This window comes from Mus caroli, chromosome 1, assembly GCF_900094665.2.
Source record: "Mus caroli chromosome 1, CAROLI_EIJ_v1.1, whole genome shotgun sequence".
Lineage (NCBI taxonomy): Eukaryota > Metazoa > Chordata > Mammalia > Rodentia > Muridae > Mus > Mus caroli.
Genome location: NC_034570.1, coordinates 151514372 through 151528512, shown reverse-complemented (window position 1 = coordinate 151528512; position 14141 = coordinate 151514372). Strand labels below are relative to the sequence as shown.

General features: G+C 37.8%; 1 protein-coding gene across 1 annotated transcript in view; it reads right to left on the bottom strand.

The window, feature by feature from the left end:
- Window positions 1-14141, bottom strand: part of Rc3h1 (ring finger and CCCH-type domains 1) — a 66229-nt gene that overhangs the window by 47027 nt on the left and 5061 nt on the right. The gene's annotated exons all lie outside the window — the stretch shown is intronic.

Genomic DNA, 14141 nt, shown 5'->3' with positions numbered 1-14141 from the left:
GCCCATTGGACTTGCAAACTTTATATGCCCCAATATAGGGGAATGCCAGGGCCAAAAGAATGGGAATGGGTGGGTAGGGAAGTGTGGGGGGGGTATGGGGCACTTTTGGGATAGCATTGGAAATGTAATTGAGGAAAATATGTAATAAAAAATATTAAAAATTAAAAAAAAAAGAAAGTGATAAGCCTCATAGCTATTTTGTGTTAACAAATCGAACTGTCAGGCCTAAGTTCTAGTTTAAAGAGAGGAAATTAATACTCTTTTAATCTTCCCTCCTCCACCAGTGTACATAATTCAGGATGGTCTTGAAGTAACTATTCTGACAGTAACAAGTCCCACCCTAACAACAAACAACAGTTTTTCTCTGTATGGTACTGGAGATAGAACCTAGGACCTGTGTATGCTAGGCAAGTATGCCATCAATCAATACTCTTAAAAAATTTTTCCAAGTAACAAGCCAGTCAAATGTTTTTAAAATGTTTATAGTAAAATAATCTCCTTCTTACCCTATTAGTTATCTTTCCAATTCTCATTACACCTCATTTCCCATTGTTTCCTTATGCATGTAAATATACAATATATTAAATGGAGAGAATTTTATATGCTGTTATTTACAATTCTCCTGTCTCTTAACTAAATCAGTTTTTTTTCCCCCTCAGAAAGTATAGCTAGACAGAATAAATGACTTTCAGGTGCAACCCTAAGTAAATATTTATATCAACTCCTTAAGCCTTAAGGTACACTGCGGAAGAGTAAGTGGAAAGAACCTAAGAGCCAGAGGGTAGAGAGGAGTACTGTAAAACACTGTCTTTTGGTCAAAGCATGGGTGCTACACTCATAAACTCACAGCAGCTGTAGTTACCTGTACAAGACTGACCAGCAGAACAAGTAAGTCAACAACACAGCATGGATGGAAGACGGGCTCCTGTGCTTCTATCACTATTGGCAAGTGCAAATGATGGCTGCAAAGTGTGTGTGTATGTGTGTGTGTGTGTGGGGAGAGACATGTCAGTTTTCTCTGCAAGCATGACCTCTATTAGGTTGTCCACCCACACCCATGTGCACGCAGGAAAGCACTAACGAACTGGACTTCAGAAAACAAGATGTAAAGAAGGAAAGGATATGTGTTGGAGAAGTGGTTAAGTAGGAGGAAGTGTTGGAGGTGTATAGGACGGAAAGATATTGGCAAGGTGGCTAACATCTTTAATCTCATCACCAGACAGGCAAGAGGTAGGTAAATCTCTCTAAGTTTGAGGCCAGCCAAGATTATACAAGGAGACCTGGTCTTTCTTTCTTTTCCTTTTTAAAAAGAGGCATTTTTATTTTAGCTCTTTTATTTTTTGCTATGTCCAGTGCTAAGGATTACAGTGGCAAGCAAGTCTTATATCTATATATCTCCTTCTGCTATAGATTAAACAACAATCGTAAAGTTAAACTGATGGCTATAAATTGTAGCACATCTATACATGGATGGCATATGTATAAGATGGAACTATTCTAAATTCAGAAAAGGATGTGTGGGATATTATGTACTAAAGTACTAATATTTATAATGAAAGTTAAAACATATGATTAAAAACAATTCCTAAAAATTAGGGTAAAGAAAATGCATAACCACAGATTTGTGATTTATGAGACTAAATAGATTAGTGAAAGGCCAGGGGGAAAAAAAAGACCAAAATACAGAGGTGTGAAAGTATCCTTTATTTTCCTGTATTGTCGTCTCAGAGGCTTACTGTAGCTGCTAAACCTGGGCCTAGTCCTGGAAGCTTCTAGACTCTGTATAATCTTATCTAGGCCTAGAATGTTTTCAGCCTCTGAGATTTAATTCTGTAAAATCCCTTCCCTAGTTCTTTCTGAACTCTGAATGGTTCAACTTGGCTGTTCTGGATCAAACTCCTCTCCAAGCTGATTGATTCACTCTGGTTTCTCCCAGCTTCTCCTGGATTGCTCTGCTTGGCATCATAGGCATCATAGTAATTTTGGCCATTTGTTCTACTCTGATTCCTTCTCATTCTGTCTTCACTTGTGTCTAGCTTGTTCTCTCTGAAACCTGCCTCTGTACAGCTGTCCTGGTAAAACTCCACTCTGCCCCTCTGCACTGTTCTCTCTTAAGTAGCTTCCCTTTCCTTTTTTGGGCAGAACCTATTCTGTCAAATCTTTCAGATTCATCACTTTGTCTGCTACTCAATTAGACATCACTTTCAAATATGGGTGCTTCCTTCTACAAACAAACTTTACCTTCATTTGGGGGGCGGGGGAGAAATTAAAGGCGTATACTAAGGGAGTATCTGTATTCCAGACAAAGGGATTAGACATGTGTCTTAAGGGCAGAGCCACACAACTACAAACAGGTATTTTCAGCAAATAACACAATCTCAGGGTTCACAAAGTGATCAGATATCCTGTGACAATAGTAGACAACAAGAAAGGTTAAAAGATGACACAAAGACTGGTGAGAGGGTTCAGTAAGTACTGGTGCTTACTACCAAGATTTGGGAACCTGAGTTCAGCCCCCGGAACCCACACTGTGGAAGGAGAGAATTTCTACAAGTTGTTCTCTTGCCTTTTCAGTGCACCATGGCATGCACTCTACATGCTTAAAAAAAAAGGGGGGGGGCTGCAGAAACTACTGAGAGCACCTGCTGTTCTTCCAGAAGACCACAACCACATGGGAGCTCACAACAGGCTGTAATTCTAGATCCAGGGAATTCAACGTCCTCTTTTGGTCCCCACCAGCACCAGACATGCACCTGGGGCACAGTCATAAATGAAGGCAAAACACCCACATACATAAAAATATTTTTTTAATTTAAAAAGAGAGTGGTCACTCTAAATAATTAAGATCAAATAACACAAGACCTAAGCTCAGGGTATTTGCTATGTTGTAAGGAGTGGAAGGATTTCATCAATCTACAGCCAATTGACTTCTGACAAACATGTTAAAAATACCACTGGAAGAAAGGACAATCTTTTCAACAAATGGTGCTGAGACAATTGAACATCCACATGAAGAATGAAAATATATCCCTCTTTCTCATCAGTTACAAGAACCAAGTAAAAATGTATTATGGACTTATGTAAGATCTGAAACTGCCGGAAGAAAGCACAGAGGAGACATGTCAGGATATTGAAATAGGCTTGTTTTTTGTTATTGTTTATAAACACCCTAAAACGTTCAGGAAACAAAAATAAAAATAGATACTGGATTACATGAATCAAAAAGCTCTGAGGGTGTGCCTGGGAGATAGTTCAGTGGTTAAGAGCTATTGCTGCTCTTCCAGAGGATCTGAATTTGATTCTCAGTACTCAAGTAGGGAGGCTCACAACAACCAGTAATTCCAATTTAAGGGACCTGACATCCTCTTCTGGCCTCTCTGGGCAACTCTACACATGTGTGCTTATATATATATACATACATACACACACACTCTACACATGTGTGCTCATATATACACACACACACATAAATAAAGTGGAGACAGAGATATGCTTGCTGGTAACCCTCCAGGCTCAACAAGAGACCCTACCTCAAATAATAAGGCAGCAAGTGATAGAGCAGGCTACCTTAAGTCCTCTTGTGGCCTCAAAGTTCAAATGCACATGTATCCATACTCATAAGCTATATCCACTTGTATTCCCTCTCCCTAATTAAATTTAAGGTTAATTAAAAAACTCCTTAAGTCACTCTTAAACATTGTATTTCAGGAATGATAAACTACAAAGCACACATGTTTTTGGAGAAGTCTGACTTAATGCTAGAAACTGATCCAAGAATTTCTACTTCATTCTTTTAAGTTTCTTTCTCTAACTTCATTTTCAAATATTCAAGCTTATCAAATATTGTTGTTTACATCATGTTTAACACACACACACCATGGGATATATGGTTTAATGAATGTGATAAACATTCTTCTACTTGGGCTAAGCAACAGTAAACACATGAAATACAATTATTAAAATAACAACATCCTGATTCTCGGACAAAGGGATGACTCATCTCTCAGATGGCACAAGACTTCATCATGTTACTCAGAATAGAGTATAATTTAAAATTTATGACTTATTTCTGGAATTCTTGTTCAATATATTTTGAGCCACTGCTGATTTATACTGCATATGCTAACTTTAACAGCCACCTTGGTTGTCAGATCCCTAATTCACAGGAAGATCAAACTTAAAATTGATCAAATACCTGTTCTAAATTAAGTTAGTTCTTCTTCTGAGGCATCATTATAGCTATGTATAGATGATAAACTCTTGATGCTAAAACCCAGGGTCTGACCTATGTAGCCCTCACTGGCCTAGAACTCATTACGTATTCATTTGTGTTGAGTAACCTCTCAATAAATGGCACTAAGGTACAAAATCAGTTATGTAAAAGAGGGATCAGGGCATGAACCACATAGGACAGACTGTGTACTCTGCTCTACCTATGATCTAAGGTATCTGTTGGAGGTCTTGAAAAGTATCCCCTAAGGATTAGGCATTGTGATGAAATGTTATCAATGCTGCAATACAGTTATTACCCAATTTTAAAATTTAAAAGGCTTCAAACAAAGAGGTAGTCAAAGCAAATGGCAGGACTATGTCTCAAGGAGACCAAACTCCTAAGCGGTTACTTTTAAACCTATTATGTAGTTAATAGTGGTTGATATTAGGAAATGTTTGTTAAGTGACAGGAAATCTAAAAGAAGATAATTCTGACAGTTGCATAGCTCTATAAATTAAAGTAGGTGAATTCTATACTTAAGTGAACTATATTTTCTGTAAAATTTCAATCAATAAACCTGCTAAAATCATTAAAGGCCTGTCTTTTTATAGCTTTGTTTCTCAAATGTTTATAATTTTAAAATGTCCACTGGTCAGATTTTTCTATGAGCACAGCAATAGCTGTACTGAACCACTAAATTATACTGCTGTGAAATGTTAAGTACATCACAACCATCTCTTAGCATAAAATTACAGGTTTATTTTATTTGTCCCTAATTCAGAGAAAAACAGGAACTACAACTCACTGTATCTGCTGTAAGCAAGTTCTTCTCCTGACAGAAGTATACCTGTTTATAGATAATAAACCTTTGATGGCAAGCATCATTTTTTCAGCCAATGGCTAACTGTTGAATTGGACTAAAACTAAGGTTCTAGTTTAGGTTAGGTTTAGGCTGCCTTTGAGAAAACTATCAAATCAAACAAAACTTTATTATATGTAAAGAAAAAAAATTCTTGGATCACTTCTCATTCTATCCCACATGGTAACTTCTTAAGAATCATTATTCTTGACCTTAACCTAGTTTGCCACTTCTCTGGAATATTTCTATGGCAACCAGCATGAAGGGACCACATCAGAGAAGAGAAAATTTATAACTATCCTGAAAACTGACGCTAAGTAAGCAATAACACAAAGAAAAACAAAGGCTTATTATTACACTTAAGTGTTGTAATTCCCAGTGAGGCATCAGTAATTTACAGAGGAAATTATAGTCTAAGATTTGAAGACTAGAAGTTTTAGTAATGACACCCCTTTGAGGAAAAACAATTTTAATTGTAAAAATATCTCTTCATAAAATACTTGGATTGAGTTCTATCTAACCTTATAGCACACAACACAAACACACACACACACACACACACACACACACCCTAAGACATACACAAAGAGAAAGGCTACTGAGTTAGAGGGTAAAAACTGGAGCTTCATTTATCATCCCCTCTAGGGGGGGAAGCTAAAGGGGCTAATTTAAATGGGTTTTTGTTTCTAATGTAGGAATGCTGTCTTCATGTATACCTACATGCCAGAAGTGTGCATCAATCCCTTTATAGATAGTCCTGAGCCACCATGTGGCTCCTAGGACTTGAACTCCGGACCTCTGGAAGAGTAGCCAGTGTTCTTAGTGGCTGAGCCATCATCTTACCAGCCCTGAAGTTTTTGTCTTTGAGAAAGGGTCTCTACATGTGCCTTGGCTACCCAGAACTCCCTAGGCCAAAGTTCTCAACCTGGCAGTGGTGATTCCTTTGCTGGTGTGTGTCAAATGACTTTTCCCAGGGGGTCATATATTAGATATCCTGCATATCATATACTTACACTATGATTCCTAACAGTAGCAAAATTAGTTATGAAGTAGTAATGAAAATAATTTTATGTTTGGGGTCATCACAACATAAGGAACTGTATTAAAGAGTTTCAACATTAGGAAGGTTGAAAATCACTGCCCTAAGTAAACTAGGCTAGCCTCGAACTCAGAGCCATCTGCCTGTCTCTGCCTCCAGCTGACTAAGTGGCTTACTTTTACTGTGTTCAGAGAAGGAGTCATTTTTAGGTCCAACACAGTGTCACACAAGAAAGAAACCCAGTGATGAGGGGTAAAAACCTAAGGAAGGTGCCCAAGCAGAAACTGAAGAATGGTACCCAAGAAAGTGTCTAGCAGCAGCATCTAACTTTATATTTTTATAGATTCAATTTGTAATATATACTGTAAAATGTGCCACAATGAAAAAGATAACAGCAGTCACCACAGAAGTGATAGAATGAAACAGCCAGACTAAAAAACATCATCTTAAAAGGAATTTACACTTATATCAAAATTGCAAAGTTATTTTAAGTCCTTTATGTTAATACTCTATTAAAATTTACCTATACTAGACATGCAAACACATAAAAGCTATGTTCTCTACATTTAATGTTAAGCCAGTTGAGAACTAATTACTAAAATGAGTATTATTTTGATACACATTCACTATGCATTTTAATTTATTCATAATATTTTCACTTTTTAATAAAACATGAATTCTTTTTTAAAAGATTTATTTATTTATTTTATGTATATGAGTACACACATTGCTCTCTTCAGACACACCAGAAGAAGGCATCAGATCCCATTACAGATAGTTGTGAGCTATCTTGTGGTTGCTGGGAATTGAACTCAGGATCTCTGGAAAAGCATTAGTGCTCTTAAAACCACTGAGCCATCTCTCCAACCCTAAAACATGAATTCTTAAAATTGTTTTTCTTTGTGATAGCTGTTGCCACCTTTTTAATTTTTAAAGAAATTTATTTTTAAATTATGTCTTGTGTATCTGTTGGGGTATGTACACATGAGCTGCTAGTGCATACTGAGGCCAGAAGAGGGTGCTGGAATTCCAGGTGGCCATGAAATACCAGACACAGATGCTAGAAACTGAACTTGAGTCCTATGCAAAGCAACATAAACTCTTTCTTTTCTTTTTTTTTTTTTAAGATTTATTTATTTTATTTATATGAGTATACTGTAGCTGTCTTCAGACACACCAGAAGAGGGCATCGGATCCCATTACAGATGGTTGTAAGCTGCCATGTGGTTGCTGGAAATTGAACTCAGGACCTCTGGAAGAGCAGTCAGTGCTCTTAACCACTGAGCCATCTCTCCAGCCCCAACTCTTTATTTTCAAGACAAGATTTTTCTATGTAGCCCTGACTATCCAGGAACTCACTTTGTAGACCAGGTTGATCTCCCTGCCTGCCTAGTTGACTTTTAATAGCTAACTATTCTCTCCAGAACCATGCTACTTCTTTTTTGTTTTTTGTTTTTTTGAGACAGGGTTTCTCTGTGTAGTCCTGGCTGTCCTGGAACTCACTCTGTAGACCAGGCTGGCCTCGAACTCAGAAATCCACCTGCCTCTGCCTCCCAAGTGCTGGGATTAAAGGCGTGCGCCACCACTGCCCAGCATGTAACAACTCTTAAACATAGAAAGGACTTTTTTTGTTTAAATGAAATTCAACTACTACAACTCCAATTCTTTCTTTAACTCTTTCTGTTCCTCTACAAATGCTGTCTATTTCTGGCTTTTACTCAAAATCCTGTCCAAGGAAGGATACACTTTTCGAGAAAAGAATGTTATGAAAAGGTTTAGGTGGTAAGTTCCCAAGGCATAGGTCATAAAGTACCAATCCTGTAACAGGTAAACTCTTTGTAGTCAAAACTCAGGCTCAGTGCCACAACCCACTAGATAACTGTGAAGAACTGTCCAGTCAGGACTGATAAATCTGTTCAAGCCATGTGAAAAATGTGTCCACCACTGAGGGCTTCCCATGGACAGAATCTCCAACACTGTTCCCTTCAAACATTGTGTAACTCATTGATGCAGCCCAACTGTGGTGTCCCACATGGCTGTAGGAGGATGGTGGGCAGGATGGCCACTCATCAAGATTGGATTTGGTTATTTTTATATGTAAGGTTTTGCCTGCATGTATCTAAGTGTACCATGTGTGTGCCTAGAACCAGAGACCCTGAAACTAGAGTTACAGAGGGTTGTGAGCCTATAAGAGGATGTTGAGAATTGAACCCAGGTATTCTAGAACAGCCAGTTCTCTTAACTGCCAATAATGCTCTAGCTGCAAGCTTGTTTTCTGAGACAGGGTCTTACTCTGTAGTACAAGGTAGCCTGGTACTTGCTTTGTAGAATGTGCTGGCCTCAAACTTGTGATCCTCTACCCAACATGAGCTCCAAATGAGTTCCAGAGCCAGCACAATGGCTCATCAAATTAAAAGCACTTATCTTCAAGTTTGACAACCTGAGCTCAACCTAGAACCCACAGGAAGGAGAGTTTAAGTTGTCCTATGAACTTCACGAATGTTCCACTAAACACATGCAAACACAAATGCCTAATTTAAGTATTTGGGAATATATTTAACCAAAGAGATGAAAAAACCCTCAAAACAAACTTCAAGACACTAAGAAAGAAAATTACAGAAGATACCAGACAACAGAAAGACATTCCATGCTCCTGGTTTGGCAGAATTAATATTGTGGAAAGGCTATACTACCAAAATTAATTTAGAGTTAATATAATACCTATCAAAATTCTGATGTATTTCACAAGTTTAGCAAAAAACAATACAAGAATACACATAGAACCATAAAAGGCCATGAATAAGTAAAAAGGAACAAGAATACTAAAGGCATTATAACTTAACACTAACTTCAAATTATGCTATAGGGCTGTAGTCAGTCATAAAGACAACCTGGCGAGGATGTGAAAAAAGGAAGATTAATGGAATATGACAGACTACCCTGAAATAAAACAACAAAGCCATGCCCACTTAATTTTAGACAAAAGAGGAAAAATCATTCACTGGAAAAGAGCCTGTTCAACAAATGGGGCTAGCAACACTGGGTTTTCTGCCTTCACACGAATGAAATTAGATTCTCCTCTTTTACCCTGTACAAAAATTTCAACTCAAAATTTGCCAGGCTTCAAGGCACACACCTTTAATTCCAGCATTTGGGAAGCAGAGGCAGGAGGATCACTGGGCCTTGGTCTACAGAGCTAGCTCTAAAACAGCAGAGCTTTGCTGCAAAGGAAGCAGTCTCAAAAACAAAGTTTCTTATTCAGCAAAGTCAACAACTGACACAGCAAACTAGCCTATGGGAGAAAATCTTTACCAGCTATACTTTAGACAAGGGACTAAATATACAGCATTTACAAAGAACTGCAAAAATTAAATACCAAGGAAACAAAATTGCCAGCCAACAAAGAGGCAAATGAACTGAATAGACACTTAAAAAAATAAAAAGGAAAAGAAATACAAATAGCCAATAACTATTTTTAAAAATGTTCAAAAACTGGGCATGGTGGTGCACGCCTTTAATCCCAGCACTCGGGAGGCAGAGGCAAGCGGATTTCTGAGTTCGAGGCCATCCTGGTCTACAAATTGAGTGCCAGGACAGCCAGGGCTACACAGAGAAACCCTGTCTCGAAAAACAAACAAACAAACAAACAAACAAACAAACAAAAAAGTTCAAAATCCCTAGCCATCAGGGAAAAGGAAATTAAAACTACTTTGATATACGACCTCACCTCAATCAGAATGGCTGTCACCTATACATTTGGCACAATTGAAGAGGCTGTGGTGAGGAAGGGCTGATTATTCACTGTTGGTGGAAGTATATATTAATACAGCCATTGTGGAAATTAGCTTGGAAATTTCTCAAATAATTAAAAATAGGACTACCTGCTATTTCACTCTTGGGTACATACTCAGAAAACTCTATATTCTATAAAAGAAATAGCTGCATCCCCATATGTATTACTCTATTTACTAAAGTAAAGAATTGGAATGAGGGCTGGAGAGATGACTGGAGAGAGAGGTAAGAGCACTGACTGCTCTTCCAGGTGCTGAGTTCAATTCCCAGCAACCACAATTCCCACAACCATCTGTAATGGAATCTGATGCCCTCTTCTGGTGTGTACTCATAAATAAATAAATCTTAAAAAAAAAAAGAATTGGAATGAACCTAGTTGTCTACCAACACAAAAACAGACAATAAAAATTTGGTATAAATATAAATGGGATACCATTCAGCTCTAAAGAAAAATGTAATCACAAAAATTTCAGGAAAAGCCAGACAGTGAAGCACAACTTTAATTCCAGCACTTCAAGGGCTAAGAGATAGATGGGTCTCTTCTGAGTTTGAGGCCAGTCTGGTCTACAGAGTGAGTTCCAAGACAGCCAGGGCTATACAGAGAAACCCTGTCTCAACACTCTCCCAAAACTGAAGGAAAACGGATAGACTTAGGATATTTAATATTAAACAAGACCACATAATCTCAGAAAGAAAAATAACTCATGTTCTCCCTTATGTAGAATCTAGCCAATAATATGTTTTGTATGTATTATTATATTAACATATTATTAAATTATATATGTAAATAAATATATATGTGGGTACAGTACAACATGTAGAAAAAAGAATAAGAAAGGCTAAATATTAAGTAATGAGGAAGGATTAATATAGGTAATGAGTATGAATTATGAAAGAAGATACAAAGCTAATTGTTTTTCTAGTTCTTTGTCATGGATTTTTCTGTTGCTTTGCTAGTGGATAAGCACATAAAATATATTCACTAGTTAAAGAATAAAATCCAATGGGAAGTTCCAGTTTCCTTTCTAAAAGGCCACTCTGTGTAGAAATTCAGAGCTTTATAGTCTTTGGGTCTAGTTAATTTTGGTGTGATTTTTTTTAAATTTGTTACTATAATGACATTTAAAATAAATAAATGTATATTTGTGTGTGTGTATACATATAAAGGATTACCTATTCTAGGCTCTATGACATTGAAAGTTGTTCTTATATGTATTTAAGAAGATTTAAACACTGCATTATTGACTTTCATACACCAAAATGTATCAAATTTTATTTCTACTGGTAGAAAGTGATTTAAAAGGTGTTTTTTATGCTCTTATGAGCAAGTTGGTTTTTTAGAAGATTCATTTTTATTTTTAAAATTTTTCTATATGTATCACACATGTGTGTAGGTTCTCAAGGAGGCTAGAAGGTATATCAGAGCCGCTGGAATTGTAGTTACAGGCAGGTCTGAGCACCAATCCGGGTCCTGGGATCCAAACTGGGGTCCTCTGAAAAAGCAGTACTCATTTTTAACCACTGAGCCATCTCTCTAGCCCCTGTGAGCAGACTTTTATCAATAGGAGAGCTACAAAATAAAATAGCATTTCCAAATCCTTAGCCTTTCAGTTTTGGACACAAGAGTCTCACTATGTGGTCCTAGTTGGCCTGAACTTTCCATGTAGACTAGACTGGTCTTGAACTCACATGTCTGCTGTGACATATGCTCTGGAGTGCTGAGACTAAAAACATGTGTTAGCTAGCTAGCTATGGCTACCAATACTCTGAAATATACTGATGCAATTGAGAAACTAAATTGTAAATTTTATTTAACCAGAACTTACATAAAAATATAAAATAATTTTTACAAATAAAATCTATTTCAGGTGTAGTGGCGCACCTCACAACATTCAGCAGTAGGCAAGCGAAAACAGGTGGATCTCTCTGAGTTTGAGGCTAGTATGGTCTACATAATGAGTTCTAGGACAGCCAGAGCTACACAGTGAGACCCTATCTCAAAAAAAAAAAATAATTAATTAAAATCTACTTAAAGAGCTTAAGTTCAAGGTGCTGGAAAGATGGTTTAGTGGGTATGAATGAACATTTTGCTGTGACACTGAGGACTTGAGTTTAAATCCCCAGTTCCAACATTAAAAAACAAAAACCAAAAAAAGGAAAACTGAGCATTGCCTGCACCTGCCTATAAGCCCAGAATTCCCAGTACAAACTGGAGGCTCTTAGGAGCCTGCTTGTTGGCCAGCTCACCAGCACAAAGCAGCCAGTTGGGTTCACTGAGAGATTCTTTTTCAAGAACATCCAAAAAACACCCAACATCCTCTTCTGGCCACACATTCTGTAGGGTACACGCATCACAGACATCACATACCTTGCACCAGCACCCCCAAATTTCATATAACAGCTGATATCAAACAATAAATTCCAAAATAAAACTCAAAGACTGGGAGCTGGAGAGATGTCACAACTTTCTCTAACTCTAGCTCCAAAGGATCTGACATTCTCTTAATAGCCTCCAAGGACACTAAGCAAGTAGTTCTTACACATGAAAAACAACAACAAAAAAGAAAAGCCAGCAGTGGTGGTTCAACACCTTTAATCCCAGCACTCAAGAGGCAGAGGCAGAGGCAGAGAGGCAGAGAGGCAGAGGCAGAGACGCAGAGGCAGAGAGGCAGAGAGGCAGAGAGGCAGAGAGGCAGAGAGGCAGAGAGNAGGCAGAGAGGCAGAGAGGCAGAGAGGCAGAGAGGCAGAGAGGCAGAGAGGCAGAGAGGCAGAGAGGCAGAGAGGCAGAGAGGCAGAGGCAGAGGCAGAGGGAGGTGGATCCCTGTAAGTTGGAGGCCAGCCCAGTCTACAGAGTGAATGCCAGAACCACCAATGCTACATAGAGAATCCCTGTCTCAAGACAAAAACAAAAACAAAAATCCAACTAACCAACCAACCAACAACAAAAATAAAAAACTGAAAATGGGGGAAAAAAAGACAATGGCAATATTAAAAATTACAACATTTCTGACCATCACTCACCCAGTTAATCCTAAACTATATACAAAGACTTTTTTTAAACTTAATTTTTAAAGACTGTGTATATATGTATCTCTGTGTGAGTACATACATATGAGTGCAGAGCCTGCAGAGATCAGAAGAGGGTGTCAGATCCCCTGGAGTTTAAATTACAGGTAGTTGTAGGTCATTCGATATGGGTGCAGAGAACTCATGTCCTTTGCAAGAGTAGTACGCATTTTATTTGATTTTTGAGACAGGGCCTGATGCTATTTCACCAGGCTGGCCTCACCCAGATCTGCCTGTCTCTGCCTCCCAGTATTCTTAACCACTCACTGAGCCATCTCTCCAGCCCCTTGTACAATGATTTTTAAAATGTAGTTTGAACATTAATGTTTAAAGAACTTTCTCAAATAGTCTAGATAAGTATATCTAAAATTATTCTGTTGTCAGAGTGAAGAAGAGAATATGACATTTATGGAGTGGGATTTGGTGTCAGGTATGTTCTAAAGACATACTTATGTCATCTAAACTTCTAAATAATCTTTAAAAATTATATTATCATTTCTGCTTAAGGATAGGAATGATAAAATGTAAGTTAGAGGGTGAGCACTGGATCTAGAGTGATTCTGGGGTTAAGGGTTTGCAGAAAACCCAGGTTTAGTGTCCCAAACCCACACCCCAGTTTTCATTAACTTCAGCTCCAGGGGATCCAATGGCTTCCTGGGGACTCCACAGGCACGTGGACACATAAAACATTTCAAAATAAGTGGAAAAGAAAAGAGCACTTGGATAGTTTTTACTTGAAAGTTTATGTTCTAACAGTTTCTGTCTACTTAAGTTGGGGCTGTGGCTAGCACACTTGCCCTACATGCCGAAAGCCTGGGACTCCAGAACTAGAAGAACACCAGGTGTGGTAGAGCACACCTGAAATCCCAGGACTTGGGAGGTGGATCAGATGAAGGTAGGAGGAGAAGTAGGCTACGAAGCAGGCTTGAAGTCAGCCTTGACTACAGGAGACTACCTCAAACAAAACAAAAGAAAGCCAACTACTACTGTCTGCTCTACTATACATTCCTACAATTTTATGATTTTTCAAAATTACAAATATATTTTAAAATTTACACAGTGAATTTATCATCAGGACTGATATGTGGCATTTAATGATACTCTTTTTTTTTTTTTTTTTTTTTTTTTTTTTTTTTTTTTTTTTTTTTTTTTTTTTTTTTTTTTTTTTTTTT